This window comes from Puma concolor, chromosome C1 (assembly GCF_028749965.1).
Source record: "Puma concolor isolate L17-30 chromosome C1, mPumCon1.1.hap2, whole genome shotgun sequence".
Classification (NCBI taxonomy): Eukaryota; Metazoa; Chordata; class Mammalia; order Carnivora; family Felidae; genus Puma; species Puma concolor.
This window is the reverse complement of record NC_141674.1, coordinates 91,584,888-91,603,954: the sequence shown is the minus strand read 5'-3', so window position 1 is coordinate 91,603,954 and position 19,067 is coordinate 91,584,888.

Sequence of the window (19,067 nt, the reverse complement as noted above, 5' to 3'; positions counted from 1 at the left end):
TCTCAGTTATATTTTTGTATGTGTGATGAGAAATTTTAAAATTTATTCTCTTAGCAACTTCCAAAATACAATACACTATTGTTAAATATAGTCACCATACTGTATATTAGACTCCCAGAACTTACTGGTCATATAACAGAACATCGTACTTTGACCACCTTCACCTGTTTCCCACACACTTTTGCCCCAGCAACCACCAATCTACAATGTTTCTATGAATTTTATTATATAAATGACCATATATGAGGTCATACAGTATTTGCTTTTCTCTGACTTATTTCAGTTAGCATAATGCCCTGAAGTTTTGTCCATATTGTTACAACTGACAAGCTTTTCACAAAATTGAACACGCTTTGATGATAAAAATTCCAGGGGCGCCTGGGTGGCGCAGTCGGTTAAGCGTCCGACTTCAGCCAGGTCACGATCTCGCGGTCCGTGAGTTCGAGCCCCGCGTCAGGCTCTGGGCTGATGGCTCAGAGCCTGGAGCCTGTTTCCGATTCTGTGTCTCCCTCTCTCTCTGCCCCTCCCCCGTTCATGCTCTGTCTCTCTCTGTCCCAAAAATAAATTAAAAAACGTTGAAAAAAAAATTAAAAAAAAAAATTCCCAACAAATTGAGTATAGATGGAACATACTTCAACACAGTAAGGGCCCTGTATTATAAACCCACAGCTAACATCAGACTCAACAGTGAGTAGTTGAAAGCTTTCCTTCTAAGATCAAGACTAAGACAAGGGTGCCCGCTATCACCATCTCCATTCAACCCATCACTGGAAGTCCTGGCGAGAACAGTCAGACAAGACAAAGAAATAAACAACATCCAAACTGGAAAGGAGGAAGTAAAATTATCTCTGTTATATGAGATATATAGCCATACCTATGGCCATAAGGACCTAGCCATGAGGACAAAGAGCAGAATAGAGGGTATTAAGGGTCCAGAAGAGGGAAAATGGTAGTTATTGTTTAATGGGCACAGAATTTCTGTTTGGAATGATGAAAAAGTATTGGATAATAGTTATGGTTGCAGAACATTGTGAATGTACTTAATGTCACTAAATTGATGGTTAAAAATAGTTAAATGGTAAATCCTATGTTGTGCACATTATGCCACAATAAGAATAACCTCCCATGTTATTAGTTTACAAATGCTGGGCCAAAATATGATTTAACACATATAGCTATAGAAGGTACACTTATGTGTCACTTTGAGACACATGAGTTTTCATCTAGATCACATGATTCTTGTAAATTAAGCTTGCTGTTGGGGACTCTGGGTGGCTCAGTCCATTAAGCGTTTGTTTCTTGGTTTAACCTCAGGTCATGATCTCATGGTTCATAAGTTCGAGCCCCATGTTGGGCTCTGTGCTGATGGTGCAGAGCCTGCTTGGGATTCTCTGTCTCCCTCTCTCTCTGCCCCCCTCTCTCTCTTGCTCTCAAAAATGAATAAATAAACTTAAAAAAAAACTTTGCTGTGGAAATTCTAAGATTTCCTGTATGCCTATGAAATGTGCAGTGATAGCTGTTCCCATGTTGCTTTCATAGTAGAATTTCATTCCCATTTAAACAGACACAGATGTCATTTCTATAGTAGAATAAGCTCATATACATTTATATCAGTCATCAAATTTCAAATTTAGAAATCAGCTATATTCCGGGAATGGATTGATTCTTTTTCAATCCAATTCACAGAATTTAAGTAAAACTTCTGGAAGTTCGTTATATTGAAAGTGAAATAGCATTATTTCGAACATCTTTGTTAATTTATTTAACAAAAATTGTTTTGATGTCCATTTATTTTTGAGAGAGAGAGAGAGAGTGAGGGAAAGAGAGAGAGCGAGCAGGGGAGGGGCAGAGAGAGTAAGACACAGAATCCAAAGCAGGCTCCAGGCTCTGAGCTGTCAGCATGGGCCCTGACAAGGGCTTGAACTCACAGAGTTCATGACCTGAGTGGAAGTCAGATGCTTAACCGACTGAGCCACCCAGGCAGCCCATATCTTTGTTAATTTATTTGTAAAGGTGAACACTGAAGAGGTATTTTTTCATGGAGATAATACGATTACAAATTTTGTGTAGTATAATTATATGGTAAAAAAATGTTTCCCAATTAATTAAGAAATTTATGGAGGAGCTATATACAGGAAATTTATTATGGTACATTCATAATTTATAATTCAAATAAGCTATATAGCATTCTATTCTTTGAAATAAAGCAATAATTATCCAAATTTACAAATATTCTATACATACACAGGGAACTGAATTACAAAAATTTTTTGAATGGGGCTCTTGGGTGGCTCAGTCGGTTAGGCATCTGACTCCGGCTCAGGTCATGATCTCATGGTTTGTGAATTTGAGCCCTGCGTTGGACTCTGTGCTACAGCTCAGAGTTTGGAACCTGCTTAGGATTCTGTGCCTCCCTCTCTCTGCCCCTCCCCTGCTCATGCTCTCTCTCTCTTTCTCAAAAATAAATAAACATTAAATAAAAAAAAAACACAAAAATTTTTTGAAAGAGTTGATACTGAACACACACATCATCATCATGACAGTCTATATTTTCTCTTCCTATGACACATCACAAAAATCAATTTCAGGTATGTTTGAGCTTAAATGGAATAATTTTGTAAATCATTCTAATTGTCCTTTAGTTATATTGCTTTTCTTGTAACCAATTTTTCTAATATTTCATGTTGTTAAAAAACAATTAGAAGTAGTTAATCACAGCATTAGAGTGGGATTGCAACTTTTGAAGCTTTGAAGGGAACTGCAATTTTTGAAGACAAAACATGAAAACAGGTAGTAATTGCATTTTATTCCTACAAAGGAAACAATTGGAAAGATTAAGTGATGAGAATGTAAATGTTGTACATGATTTTGTTTTAAAATCCTATAATTGTATTTTAGAATATCTCATCTGGTGGGAAGAATCTTTTGACGGAACTTCTAGTTTGTTTAAATTTATATTCAGTATCACAATAAAATGAGATTGAGAGGATCAGTGATTTTGGAGAATCCAAGTTTGGTGAAACATTCAAATGAATAATAAAAAAAATCAACTTATTGACTATTTTCAACTATTTGTTGAACTTGTTACTTTGTTTATTTTGTTGTTTAAAAAAAACTTTTTTTGATGTTTATTTATTTTTTAGAGAGAGCGAGACAGAGCATGAGCAGGGAAGGGGCAGAGAGAGAGGGAGACACAGAATCCGAAGACAGGCTCCAGGCTCTGAGCTGTCAGCACAGAGCCCAATGTGGAGTTCAAACTCACAAACCATGAGATCATGACCTGAGCTGAAGTCAGATGCTTAACCAGCTGAGTCACCCCAGTGCCCCTGAACTTGTTACTTTGAATGGAGGCAAGAGATATTTGAGATGAAATATTTCCACACTTGAATATGAAAAAATAAAATTCAGACCATCCACATTTAGCAGAATTTGCTCTAAACAGACCATATCTCTTAGTGCTTATAGACAGAATATTTTCTCAAATATTATGTTCTACATAGAACAATTAGAGGTATCAACAATTTCAAATTTATTGGCCAAAAAATGTAATTTTGAGGATGCTTCTAGGAGATACTATGAAAAAAAAATTTTACTTTGGTTTAAAAACACAAATATATATTATTTGGTTTTAGAAATAATTTATTTTTATACTATTTTTGTACTGAACTATTTTCTAGGTCTACCATTATAAATGAAACCAATTTTAGTGAATACTTCATAACTCATATTATGTGAGTTATTTTGATGCCTTTTTTCATTCTCAAAACTATCCCAATTTGAACAAAAATTAATTTGGACAAAATGATTAGGCAGATAATAATATTATAATTGCTATTTTAGATAAATGGAAATGGAGCCTGGAGAGGTTAAGTAACCTCAAATTCTACAGCTAACAAGTGCCAAAGTGATAGTAAAAAAAATTTTTTTTAAGTGTAATAACAACTATTGCCTCTATTGGGCATCTCCTATGGACTGGGGGCCATATTTGGTACATGATATGCACTACTTATTTCTCAAAGGAAGCCATAAAGTGGCTTATAATTATTGTTATTCTTGTTTTATGGACAAGGAAATTGAGGCTTATTGAAGTAAGATAATGTGCCTGAGATCAACAGCTGGTAAGTGAAGAAATTGGATTTCATGCTTCTATCTGACCACATGCTCATAACTCACTCATTTCCTTTTTTTTTTGCTTCCCAAGCTTTATTGAGATATAATTGACATATAACATTATGGAATTTTAAGTTGTACGGTGTGATGATATGATATATGCATGTAATGCAAGGTGTTTACCACAATAAAGTTAGTTAGCACATCATTTACCTCATATAATTACCATCTTGTTGTTGCTATTGTTAGTTAAACATACAGGGCAATATTGGTTTCAGGAGTAGAATTCGGTGAGTCATCACTTACATACAACACCCAGTGCTCATCACAACAAGTGCCCTCCTTCGTGCCCATCACCTGTCTAGCCCATCTCTTACCCACCTCTCTCCATCAACCCTAAGTTTGTTCTCTATCATTAAGAGTCTCTTGCAGTTTGTTTCCCTCTATTCTCTTTTGTTCCCCATTCCCAACTATATGGTAAACTAATCTTTGACAAAGCAAGAAAGAATATCAGTGGAAAAAGTCTCTTCAACAAATGGTGTTGGAAGGCAACATGCAGAAGAATGATACTGGACTACACTCATTCTTAATGGAAGTTTTAAAAGATTCTTAAGAAAACGTGAGATGCACAGGAAAAGAACAATAATAATAAATGATAAACAAACAAACAAACAAAATCATTACCTTAAAAGTAAAGAAACTAAGGTTAGCTAATCAAAAAGGACAAAGGGTGGCCAACATAGTAACCCTCCCCCTCCTTATCTCTGTTTCACACTTTGTGGCTACAGTTACTCACATTCAGCACCAACAGTGGGGTCCAGAAGCAGATGATCCTCCCCTTGAATGGTCAGAAAGTCAGTAGTCGCCTAATGCTACGTCACAATGTCTATGTCATTCATCTCACTTCATCTCATCTCGTAGGCATTTTATCATCTCACATCATCAGAAGAAGAAGGGTGAGTATAGTATCAAGTTATTTTGAGAGAGAGACCAAGGTCACATAACTTTTATTTACAGAATACTGTTATAATTATTGTATTTTATTATCATCTCTTGCTCTGCTAATTAGGCACAGTAAGTTTAATTAATAAATTAAGCTTTATCATAGGTATGTCTATATGGGAAAAAAAAACAGTGTACATTGGGTTTTATACTGTATGCAGTTTCAGGCACCCACTGAGGGCCTTGGAACATATCCCCATGGCTAAGGACAGACTTCTGTGTTGCCAGCATGTAAAGAAAATGAGTCTTAAGTAGATAAACATGAGTTAACATTTCAGCTCTACAACATACCAGCTGAGCAATTTTGAAACCCATTTTCATGATCCATGACTTTCAGTCTCTTCATAAACAAAATGGCAAAAATAATGTCTATCTTAAAGAGTCATTTGAGAATAAAATAAAATAGGGTTTAGAGAATAAAATAAGGTAGCACTTTAAGAAATCTAGAATAGTGCTTCGACCATTGTAAGTATTCAGTAAATGTTATCTATTACTATTATTGTTCACATTAACAATAAGGTAAAGCAGTAATTCTTTGAGAGATTACTCCATGTGAGCCCGTTTGCTAATACCACAAAACCTGTCTGCATCACTGTATAAATAAGACTTTGCTGCCTGTATGTGTACACTTGGAAAATAACTATCAAAATAAATATGTGGTTTACCTGATGAGTGGAGAAGTATGTAGAAGACGGTGTTTTAATAGATAGGCCAAACCAGCTACAATGCTTATCATACTTCCCCCTAAAAATTAAGGGGATTCCTCCTATAGCACATTATCCTATTTTAATGAGTGAATGGAAGCAGAGAATCAAGATGGTATACTTTGTCCCTAGATAGAATAGTTTTAAATGTTTTTATTCTGATGCCAAGTTATTTGGTGGTGGGAGGGGGGTGTGGGGGCAAATGTGATCTTATTACTGGTATCAAAGTTAGTGTTTCTTGTGATTGTCTTTCAAGGGAATAAATGGCAAAGTTGTGCTTCTGCTCTATTTCTCTAAAGGTTTAAAGTTTATTTTTTTAATATTAAAATCTTTTTTTGTTTATTTTTGAGACAGAGAGAGACAGAGCACAAACAGGAGAGGGGTAGAGAGAGAGGTAGACACAGAATCTGAAGCAGGCTCCAGGATCCTAGCTATCAGCACAGAACCCAATGTGAGGCTTGAACTCATGAACCATGAGATCGTGACCTGAGCTGAAGTCAGATGCTTAAGCAACTAAGCCACCCAGGCACCCCAAAAATTTATTCTTGAAGCAATGTAATACAATGCAAGGAACGCTAGGCATGAGAATCTGAGTATCTGCTATCTTATTAGAAATATGAATTTTACTCATTCTTAGGTTTCTTTTTTTATTTTTTAATTTTAATTTTTATTTGTTTTTTGATTTACATCCAAGTTAGTTAGCATATAGTGCAACAATGGTTTCAAGAGTAGATTCCTTAATGCCCCTTTGCCATTTAACCCATCCCCCCTCCCGCAACCCCTCCAGTAACCCTCTGTTTGTTCTCCATATTTAAGAGTCTCTTATGTTTTCTCCCCCTCCCTGTTTTTATATTATTTTTGTTTCCCTTCCCTTATGTTCACCTGTTTTGTGTCCTAAAGTCCTCATATGAGTTAAGTCATATGATTTTTGTCTTTCTCTCACTGACTAAATTCACTTAGCATAATACCCTCTAGTTCCATCCACGTAGTTGCAAATGACAAGATTTCATTCTTTTTGATTGCCGAGTAATACTCCATTGTATTTCTTCAATATCCATTTATCCATCGATGAACATTTGGGCTCTTTCCCAACTTTGGCTATTGTTGATAGTGCTGCTATAAACATGGGAGTGCATGGGTCCCTTCGAAACAGCATACCTGTATCCCTTGGATAAATACCTAGTAGAGCAATTGCTGGTTCATAGGGTATTCTATTTTTAATTTTTTGAGGAACCTCCATACTGTTTTTCAGAGTGCTGCACCAGTTTGCATTCCCATCAGCAATGCAAAAGAGATTCTCTTTCTCTGCATCCTTGCCAACATTTGTTGTTTTCTGATTTGTTCATTTTAGCCACTCTGACCGGTGTACAGTGGTATCTCAGTGTGGCTTTGCTTTGTGTTTCCCTGATGATCAGTGATGTTGAGCATTTTTTCATGTGTCGGTTGGCCATCTGGATGTCTTCTTTGGAGAAGTGTCTATTCATGTCTTTTGCCCATTTCTTCATCGGATTCTTTGTTTTTTGGATGTTGAGTTTGATCAGTTCTTTATAGATTTTGGATACTAACCCTTTATCTGATATGTCGTTTGTAAATATCTTCTCCCATTCTGTCAGTTGCCTTTTAGTTTTGCTGATTGTTCCCTTTGCTGTGCAGAAGCTTTTTATTTTGATGAGGTCCCAATGGTCACTTTCGCTTAAGTTTCCTTTGCCTCCGGAGACATGTTGAGTAAGAAGTTGCTGCGGCCGAGATCAAACAGGTTTCTGCCTGGTTTCTCCTCTAGGATTTTGATGGCTTCCTGTCTTACATTTAGGTCTTTCATCCATTTTGAGTTTATTTGTGTGGATGGTGTCAGAAAGTGGTCCAAGTACATTTTTCTGCATGTCGCTGTCCAGTTTTCCCAGCACCACTTGCTGAAGAGACTATCTTTATTCTATTGGATATTCTTTCCTGCTTTGTCCAAGATTAGTTGGCCATACATTCATGGGTCCATTTCTGGATTCTCTATTCTGTTCCATTGATCTGAGTGTCTGTTTTTGTGTGAGTACTATACTGTCTTGATGACTACAGCTTTGTGACAACAGCTTGAAGTCTGGGATTGTGATGTCTCCTACTTTGGTTTCCTTTTTCAAGATTGCTCTGGCTATTCGGGGTCTTTGCTGGTTCCATACAAGTTTCAGGATTGTTTGTTCTAGTTCTGTGAAGAATGCTGGCATTATTTTGATAGGTATTGCAATGAATATGTAGATTGCTTTCGGTAGTATTGATATTTTAACAAAATTTGTTCTTTCTATCCAGGAACATGGAATCTTTTTCCATTTTTTTTTGTGTCTTCAATTTCTTTCATTAGCTTTCAATAGTTTACAGTGTATAGATTTTTCACCTCTTTGGTTAGATTTATTCTTAGGTATTTTATGGGTTTTGGTGCAATTGAAAATGGGACCAATTCCTTGATTTCTCTTTCTGTTGCTTCATTATTGGTGTATAGGGATGCAACCAATTTCTGTGCATTGATTTAAATCATGTAACTTTGCTGAATTCATGGATCAGTTCTAGCAGTTTTTTGTCAGAATCTTTTGGGTTTTCCATGTAGAGTATCATGTCATCTGCAAAGAGTTTAAGTTTGACTTCATCCTGGCTGACTTGGAGGACTTTTATTCCTTTGTGTTGTCTGATTGCTGACTAAGACTTCCAATACTATGCTGAATAACAGTGGCGAGAGTGGACCTCCCTGTCATGTACCTGACCTTAGGGAGAAAGCTCTCAGATTTTCCCCATTGAGGATGATATTAGCGGTGGGTCTTTCACATATGGCTTTTATGATCTTGAGGTATGATCCTTCTATCCCTACTTTGTTGAGGGTTTTTATCAAGAAAGGATGCTGTATTTTGTTAAATGCTTTCTCTGCATTTATTGAGAGGATCATGTGGTTCTTGTCCTTTGTTTTATTGATGTGATGGATCATATTGATTGTTTTGCAGATATTGAACCAGCCTCACATCCCAGGTATAAATCCTACTTGGTCGTGGTGAATAATTTTTTTAATGTATTGTTGGATCCAGTTGGCTAATATCTTGTTGAGGATTTTTACAACCATGTTCATCAGGGAAATTGGTCTATAGTTCTCCTTTTTAGTAGGGTCTCTGTCGGGTTTTGGAATCAAGGTAATGTTGGCTTCATAGAAAGAGTTTGGAAGTTTTCCTTTCATTTCTATTTTTTGGAACAGCTTCAAGAGAATAGGTGTTAACTCTTCCTTAAATGTTTGGTATGATTCCCCTGGAAAGCCATCTGACCCTGGACTCTAGTTTTTGGGGAGATTTTTGATTACTAATTCAATTTATTTACTGGTTATGGGTCTGGTCAAATTTTCTATTTCTTCCTGCTTCAGTTTTGGTAGTTTATATGTTTCTAGGAATTTGTCCATTTCTTCAGATTGCCCATTTTATTGGTGTATAATTGCTCATAATATTCTCTTATTATTGTTTTTATTTCTGCTGCATTGGTTGTGATCTCTCCTCTTTAATTCTTGATTGTATTTATTTGGGCCTTTCCTTTTTCTTTTTGATCAAACTGGCTAGTGGTTTATCAATTTTGTTAATTCTTCAAAGAACCAGCTTCTGATTTCATTGATCTGTTCTACTGTTTTTTTTTGGTTTTGATAGCACTAATTTCTGCTCTAATCTTTATGATTTCCTGTCTCTGCTGGTTTTGGGTTTTATTTGCTGGTCTTTTTCCAGCTCTTTAAGGTGTAAGGTTAGGTTGTGTATCTGAGATCTTCCTTCTTTAGGAAGGCTTGGATTGCTATATACTTCCCTTTCATGACTGCCTCTGCTGCATCCCAGAGGTTTTGGGCTGTGGTGTTATCATTTTCATTGCCTTCCATGTGCTTTTTAATTTCCTCTTTGACTTCTTGGTTAGCCCATTCATTCTTTAGTAGGATGTTCTTTAGTCTCCAAGTGTTTGTTATCTTTCCAAATTTTTCCTTTGGTTCATTTGGAGTTTCATAGCATTGTGGTCTGGAAATATGCATGGTATGATCTCCATTTTTTGTACTTGCTCAGGGCTGATTTGTGTCCCAGTATGTGATCTATTCTGGAGAATGTTCCATGTGCACTGGAGAAGAATGTATATTCTGCTGCTTTAGGATGAAATGTTCTGAATATATCTGTTAGGTCCATCTGGTCCAGTGTGTCATTCAAAGCCATGGTTTCCTTGTTGATATTTTGATTAGATGATCTGTCCATTGTTGTAAGTGGGGTGTTGATGTTTCCTACTATTAGGGTATTACTATCAATGAGTTTCTTTATATTTGTGTTTAATTGATTTACGTATTTGGGTTCTCCCACATTTGGCACATAAATGTTTACAATTGTTAGGTCTTCTTGGTGGATAGACCCCTTGATTATGATATAATGCCCTTCTTCATCTCTTGATACAGTCTTCATTTTAAAGTCTAGATTGTCTGATATAAGTATTATTGTGATTCCAAAGAAGGCGACTCCTTCTTTCTTTTTTTGACCATTAGCATGATAGTTGCTTCTCCATCCCCTTACTTTCAATCTGAAGGTGTCTTTAGGTCTAAAGTGGGTCTCTTGTAAACAGCATCTAGATGGATCTTGTTTTCCTATCCATCTGTTACCCTATGTCTTTTGATTGGAGAATTTAGTCTGTTGACACTTAGAGTGAGTACTGAAAGATGTGAATTTATTGCCATTATGTTGCTTGTAGAGTTGGAGTTTCTGGTGGTGTTCTCTGGTCCTTTCTGGTCTTTGTTGCTTTAGGTCTTTATTTATTTGTTTGTTTGTTTGTTTGTTTGTTTGTTTTTCATCTTTTCTCCCTTCAGAGAGTCCCCCTTAAAATTTCTTACAGGGCTGGTTTAGTGGCCACCAACTCCTTTACTTTTTGTTTGTCTGGGAAACTTTTAATCTCTCCTTTTATTTTGAATTACAGCCTTGCTGGATAAAGAATTCTTGGCTGCATATTTTTCCAGAGCAGCACATGGCATATATCCTGCCACTCCTTCCTGGCCTGCTAAGTTTCTGTGGATAGGTCTGCTGCGAATCTGATCTCTCTTCCCTTGTAGGTTAAGAACTTTTCTTTTCCCCTTTCTGCTTTCATGATTCTATCCTTGCCTGAGTATTTTGTGAATTTAACTATGACATGCCTTGTTGATGGTCAGTTTTTATTGAATCTAATGGGAGTCCTCTGTGCTCCCTGTATTTTGATGTCTGTGTCTTTCCCTAGGTTAGGAAAGTTTTCCACTATGATTTGCTCACATAACCCTTCTACCCCTTTAAAACTCTCTTCATCTTCTGGGACCCGTACGATTCTGATGTTCCTTTATAATGAGTCACTGATTTCTCTAATTCTTAAATCATGCTCTTTTGCCTTAATCTCCCTCTTTTTTTTTCTGCATCATTATTCTCCATAAGTTTATATGTATGCTATAATCCTCTATATATGCTAATTTGCTGTTCTGCCTCATCCTTTGAATGCAATCCATTCGAGATTGTAGCTCAGTCATAGCATTTTTTATTTCATCCTGACTAGCTTTTACTTCTTTTTTCTCTGCATAAAGGGATTCTAATCCATTTTCAACCACAGCAAGTATTATTATTATTGTGATTCCAAATTCTGGTTCAGACATCTCACTTGTATCTGTGTTGGTTAATTCCCTGGCTGTTGTTTCTTCCTCCTCTTTCTTTTGGGGTGAATTTCTTTGTTTCATCATTTTGAAGGGAGAAAAGGAATTAATGAGGTCAAAAAAATTAAAATAAAAAAATTATAAAGAACACACACACACACACAAATCAAATAAATGATGCTAGATCCTAGGTGTGTTTTGGTCTGGGTGTTGAAATGGCTTGACATATTAGATAAAAAAAGGGGGGAAGGAAATCATTTGAAAATTTGAAAAAATGAATACACTGAAATAGGATAAAATGAAGTGATGAAGTGAAATAGAATTTGAAAAAAATTACAAAAAAAAGAAAAAATATAGTAGAAAAAATTAAAGAAAATATTTTTAATAAAAATTGGAAATAAAAATAAATTTTTTCTCCTTTTGTATTGAAGAAAAAGAAGAGAAACAAACAAACAAAAATGAACCTTGACTAGAGGGACCAGCGAACAGACTGAAACATGATTGAAATTATTTCGTTTTCCCCAGGAAGTCAAACTATGTAGCACTTACAGCACAGTCTGTAAACTGAGCAGGTGGAGAGACTTCTGTTCCTGAAGATCAGATTGAGGTTGGGCCAGTTGGGCAGGGCTTAGTGTAACGGCTCCGTTTTCCACTAGATGGCGCTGCTTAGCCCACTGGGGTAGATTGTTGTGGTGCTTGTAGGTGTGTATGCGCATGCGTGGGAGGGGTGAAAATGCCGTCACCCAGATACCAGGTCTCAGAACTCTGTTCTCTCGGATATACATCCGCACACCAGTCCTTTGTCTCTGGCTTCTGTCCACGCCCCCATTTTTACCCTGTCCGTGACCAGGCCCTAGGCAGCACCTCCCTCCTGAGTTTCATCTCAGATGTGGCTGTTTTTCCCGACCCCTTATTTCTGAGGGACTGTGGCTTTGACCGGTTCTGCTCCTCTGCAGGAGGGTCTCACCGAGCACTGCCGGGTGCCGACTGCACCCAGGAACGTTCACAGGACCGTGCTGCTGCCAACGCCCAGAGGCTGTTGCTGGGTGCTATCCCGCCCCAGAAAAAGTTCACACAATCGTGTAGTAGCAGTGTTTCAGCGATTATGGAAAATCACAACACACATCTGGCACCAGGATTCATCCTTAAGGACCCTGTCCAACACCAGCAAATGTGGTTGTTCTCCAGGGTCCACTGGGGCCTTTGCCTGGGGCAGTGTCACACAGCCTCTACCAGATGTCCTCCCATCAGGGGAACTGCCTCTCCTGTGTGGCCTGAGGACCCCCACGGACTCACTCTGCTCCTGAGGATTCACCCTTCTCACCAGAGCATCGCCAGGTATCAAGCTGCAGAGTTTCAGACTCTGTGCTCCCTATGTATAGAGTCTTAATGGAATTTAAATCCTCTACTTTCTCCTTTCTCCCTTTTTATTTCAGTCCTGTAGCTGTTTCCATTTTCTCTCCAGCTACTTTAAGGGGGAGGGGTGCTTTTCCCAAACTTCCCCCCACAACCGCTGCCCGACGCTGTTCTCTCTATGCTCACAAAAATAGCTCCCTGTCCTCTGCGGCTTCTCTCTTCCCCAGTTCACCTTTCCGCGCCGCGTACCTGATGAGTTCTGTGGTTCAGGTTGTGCAGATTGTTGTGTTAATCCTCAAATCAGTTTTCTGGGTATGCAGGATGGTTTAGTGTTGATCTGGCTGTATTTCATGGACGTGAGACCCAAAAAAACTTCCATGCTGTTCCACCATCTTGGCTCCTCCCTCTCCTCATCTCAGTTTTCTAAGCCTCAGCTGCATTATCGGCTAACAGAAATGATGTTTGGGAGTTCAAATGCAATAATTCAAATGGAGACTCTCTCTAGGCTGGAGAATGTAGTGAGGTAGTTATGCCATGTCACACACCTTGTGTAAATTTGGATATTATATGAGATACAAATACTAAATGTTTTATATTTCTAATACATGACCACCATTATGTACATCATTATGTACAATTATTACAAAGATGAAACGGCTTAATCTAAGTAGCTAATAATGAACTTTTATTCATTGGGTTCAGGAACTCACATATATTGAACCAGACAATTATGTTACTTTGGTAAATAAACAGAAAATGTCCCTGCTTTATGGTATTTGCCATCTACTAGAAAAGTTGGACATAAACAAACACATAATTATATAATTAAACCTTGTGATAACTTCTATGAAGCAAATTAACTGGTTTCCAAGAGACAGAGTAACAGCTGGGGAGTGGGAGCTAAGTTGGATTGGAGAGTTAATGTGTATAATATTTTAACTGAATCTCAATAGATGAATTGACGTTAGCCAAGTGAAGACTGTTAATGGGTGGGTGAGAAGAAGTGAAGGAGCTGTCTGAATGGAGGAAATAACATATGCAAAACCTGAGGCAGGCAGAAAGTTTGGTGTTTTCCAGAAACCTTTCTAAAATTGGCTCAGTGAAATTGCCAGAGGAAGACATGACATGGAGTTTTAAGATCTGGACAGAGGCCAAATCCTGAATATCTTTGAGGGCCATGTTAAAGAGACTGGATTTTATTCTAACTGAAATGGAAATCCCATTGAAAGGGATAGAGGAGGGGAACTTGTTCATATTGGACAAGTTGTTTTGCAATGACCCTGAGGCATTTAAATGGCTGAGTCAAGTAGTTAATTGGGTATGAGTCTATCATTCTGGGGGGTTAGGACTGGCATATCAATTTGGGCATCATTAGCACAGACAGCATTTTTAAAATCATGAGAATGAATGAGACCGCCTAGGTAGAGAGTCTAAGAAAAGAACCCAGGGAACTTCAACATTGAGATGTTGAAAAAAAGAGTAACTAGCAAAGGAGACTGAGCATTAACAGAGATGTAGGAGGAACTGTGGTATCAAGGAGTCGACGAAACCCATGTTTTTGAGAAATAGTGGCCATTTGGGTTAGATCTTAAAAATCCATTATGGAGGTCAGTGTCAACTTTAGCAGAGTGAGTTGGAGTGTTGCAGGCAGATGACAGATTCAAGTGAGTTGAAAGGTAAACAGAAGGTGCAGAAGTAAAGCCAAGGCAAGAAGAAAGTTTTTTAAAGATTTGGATACAAACAGAGAAATTTAGAGCAATAATTATGGGGAGATGAGATGCTTGAAAATTTTTTTAACGATCCAAAAATAATAGAAGACACTTACTTATATGTTTATAGAAATAATCCAATTGAGAGAAGTTTGAGATGAAGGGGAAAGAATAACCAAAGAAGTAAATTCCTTGAGAAGGCAAGAAAGCCTAGGATTCAGAATAGAAGCAGAGGACTCTGTTAGCCGAAGAGGTTAATAATCATAAAAATATGGGGATATAAATTTACCCAGCTGTATAAATCTCTTCATTGATGCCCAGCCTCAAGGACAGCTTAGAGGCAGGTAACGAACTCCAATGTAGAGTTTTGCCAGAGCAGGTTCAAGAGATGGAGAGGGACCAACAATGGCAATTTACAAGGGAGTTCTTATGGCTGGTTGAACTTGGGACTTTCGATAATAGACTGCTACAGACTTTGTGTCTGTAGCAGTAAGCAGTAAGCAGCATGTGGCCTAACTACTTTTGAGATGTGCCCTGTGATGTGTATTCAATTTGAAGGCTAATACCTGTTTCTTTATTGCTATTTCTGAGAAACACCTAGATATGAACATTTTAGTAGGTAAAAAGTTGTGCCAAGTTTTCTCCTTGCCATTCTTCTCTTCAGCAAAGTAAGTACTTTAAGTTGTAAGAATACGTGTTTTTATGGATCTATATAAACATTATTTTCACTTTGAATTCTAAAAGTGGGTCTTGTAAAAATCCTTTAAAAATTTTATTCTGAGGGGTCCCTGGGTGGCTCAGTTGGTTAAGTGTCCAGCTCTTGATTTCAGACCAGGTCTTGATCTCAATGGGTTCTTGGGATTGAGCCCCCCGACAGCGACAGCTCCATGCTGTCAACATGGGGCCTGCTCAGGGTTCTCTCTTTCTCTGCTCCTCCCCCGCTTGTGCACACAGGTGCTTGCTCTCTCTCTCTCTCTCTCTTTAAATGAATAGGCGTAAACATTATTCTGAATTGGTCTTCATGCAAAAATTTAACTTACTACTGAGACTGAGGGCATGGTCGCTGTTAAAGACAACCACAGGCTCAGAGGACAAGTGGGCAATGACTTTGAGGAAGCCACTTTCACTTAGAACACATTTCTGAAAGGGCTGCTTCCAGAAACTTCTTGTCACTGGATATCACAAATGCTTATTTTGCCTACTACATGACAAATGTTACAAATCAGCTTCAAGAAATTTAAAAATATAAGTCTAAATATGAATATCAGTTAGAGGGCACACATAAAGGAACGGATTTTTAACGTTTTTGGATATTTTCCTGCTCACAATCTACTCTCCCTTAAGAAGTACATTTGATAGATTTTTTTTTTTGTAAGATACACTAATTTCCCTCTTACATACACGTCCCTCCTGCAAGTCTCCCTCCATTCTGTCTGTGAAAATCCATCCAGCAAATACCCCTCTCCCATCCAGCCCTGACTGACCTCTATCTCAGCCACCATTACCTCCTTTGAGGTGACAGCATGCAGTAGAGACAGTGAGGATGTACATACAACAGAGCGGGTCTCCTCATGTAACTAGCATTTCCAGATGTCTATTATTTAATGGTGTGATTTGGTGTTTTACCCTCCTTCCCATTACAATGAAAAATTTAAAAGAGAGGTAATTTTCTGTGGTTGCTCTAAGTAAGATTAAGATAATTCTTTTCCATAAATAAATAATCATATATTCATTAAAAAATAAGCATGTTATCAGTGAAAATAAGCAAGCAGTTTAATATTTATTTATACACATACATATGTCTGTATTTTAGCTTCCCCCATTCTTCCCCTCACCTATTGGTGGCTTAGTTCAATTTTGGAATATGTATAAGAGCTGTTCACAAATTCTGGGAGAAGTACTTGATAATGATTGAATAAATGAATAACACTGTATGGCATACCCATAAATTTTCTTATGTAGTTTTCACAATAATCCCTGAGAAATGGGTGTGTTATCATCAAATGAAGATAGGAAGAGTTTAGGGGCTTGAGTCACAAACCTCAAGTGACAGAGGTGCTAAGTAGTAAAGGCAGGAGTGAAGCCCAGAACTCCACATTCAAATTTCTTTGTTCTTTTTATTATCTGCACTCCCCTTCTGAATGCTGTATTGTAGGAGCCGGGACAAGTCACGTGACAAGATTTGGTTGCAATGGGAATATAGTAGATGAGAGTTGTGGCCTGTGCACGTGCTTTGTTTTGAAAATACTTTTGGAGGAAGTAAACACAGCAAACACACGTATGATTTAAACCTCTTGGTATAGCCTTGCTTTGTCTGTCACTCATTTTACAGTATCTTACAAGATTTTAGGAGCATAATATCTTTACTAACATATCATGAAGAGAGCATGTTATGATGAAAGAGTATTATAATGTAGCAGTTTAGCCCTAAGTTAATAACCCTCAACTGTAAATGTTACATCATTTATATGTTGTTTTTTTGTTTTTTTTTTTTTTTACCAGGGGAAAAGTATTTGTGCTTGTCATATAAACATGTGTGATGTACATAGTTAGTAAAACTGATAGTATTAATAAAAATCTTAATAGGCTTCATGATTAGAATAAAATGATATTTTGATCCAAATCCCTAATTAGAACAGTACATTTACCAACTGTTCTCATGGGAAATGGAGCCAGAACTCATCATTTAAAGTAATACCTAATTAATCCTTTTTTTGTAACAGATGTCAACCTTATTTTCAAATCTTTTGTAGACAATGACTTGCTGTATGAATCCTTTAATTGTGTATCTTGGGTTATTTATTTTTTTAGCACTGTAATATATGGTTAAATAAAGAAGATATAGATAATGAGTTTCACTTTAGTTTGAGTCTGTTTAGCTACTATAGTAGAGACATGGAAGGTTGAACACAAAAAACATATTTATGACTCCATCAGAATCAATTTTAAGTAAAATCTAATAGTAAATATGTCAATCATAGTATAGTGCAGAAACCCTGGGCTGGGAGACCAACATCCTATAGTGACCCTGACATGTATTATTGCATGATCTCAAGCAATGTATCCCCTCTTTTGGACTTCAGATACTACATCTGCATGATGGGGTCCCTGGACTGTGTGACTTTTAGGGTCCCTTCCAGGGCAGAGATTCATTACCTTTTAAAAACTATTCTGTTTTTATCATTCACATTCCATTTTAATTTACTCTATCCATATGTATATGGGTATGTGTATGAGAATATGTATGTGTGTGTATGTACACATCCATACACACACTTCTATCCATATCTTTACTTACACTTAGCATTTTGCTCCATTCCATAGTGTCTTTTTGATGAAGGAAAGGAGCAAGATAATGACAGTTGATAAAGCTACTTATCCTTTTAGATACATATTATCTATTATAGTTAAAAAGGGAATCACTTATTCAGTGGCAGATTTCAGTGTATACCTCTGGGAAGCATAATATTACATTTTGAATGCTTTTTTTATTGATTGGTCAGGAAAATAATTATGACAGGAATTTAGGATATGTAGATTTAATTTCTTACTAAAGAAATGCATATTCATATTCCAGTAACTAATTACTAAAGATGACAAGAGCATAATCTGATGAACAGAATAAATATAAAATAGGATATATCAAAAATGGAATCAGTACATGCTGTTACAATTAAAGACATCAGCCTGTAAAGAAGAATTTAGGTATCACTATCGTTGAAGATTTGAACTATGTGATTTATATTTGGATGAAGTCTATAAAAACTTAACCTGTGAGATTCTGTTGGCTTTGCATTATCTCCGTAACATTTAACAAAAATCTCTGAATGCCAAAGGGCTAATAATGGCTAAGAATTGTTAACATTATTGAGTTCACTCTATATGAGGCTATCTTTTATGCTCATGACTCATTTTATCTCATTTCACTTTTAAAACAATCCAGTGAGGTGGATCCTTTTTTAAATTTATTTTTCAGATGAGAAAACTGACATTTGCAGGTAATAAGTAACTTGGCTGAGACCATTCAGCAACAGTGTTGCTGACCTAAGATTCCAATTCAGACCATTTGACTCCAGACCCTTATCAATACACAGTGAAAACAAATCCAGCCAACTAACCAACAATAATACAGATCACTCCTAAATGTGTTTACCTTTACCTTGAGATCTAGGCCTGTATGTCCATCTTCCTATTAGACTTATCTACTAGAAAGTCTCAGAGTGCTCCCCCCACCCCAACTCCCAGAGTCACTGAACTCTCACCCTGTGCACCAAATGTGCTCAGTCTCCAGTGATTTTCCTCCTTAGGCAATGGCTCCATCATTCATCTACGGCTCAAGGCTAAGAATCAATGCGGCCTTCTCTCTCTTCACTTGCTACACCCAATTATCTATTACATCCATTCAATTCTATTACTCAAATACTTTCTAAATCCAATTGCTTTTCTCTATTGCCATGGCCTCCACCCTGGTCCAAGAGACTGTCATTTCTCATGTGGACAACTGTAACTTTTTCTAATACTGGCTACTCTTCTTTGAGTTTTGCT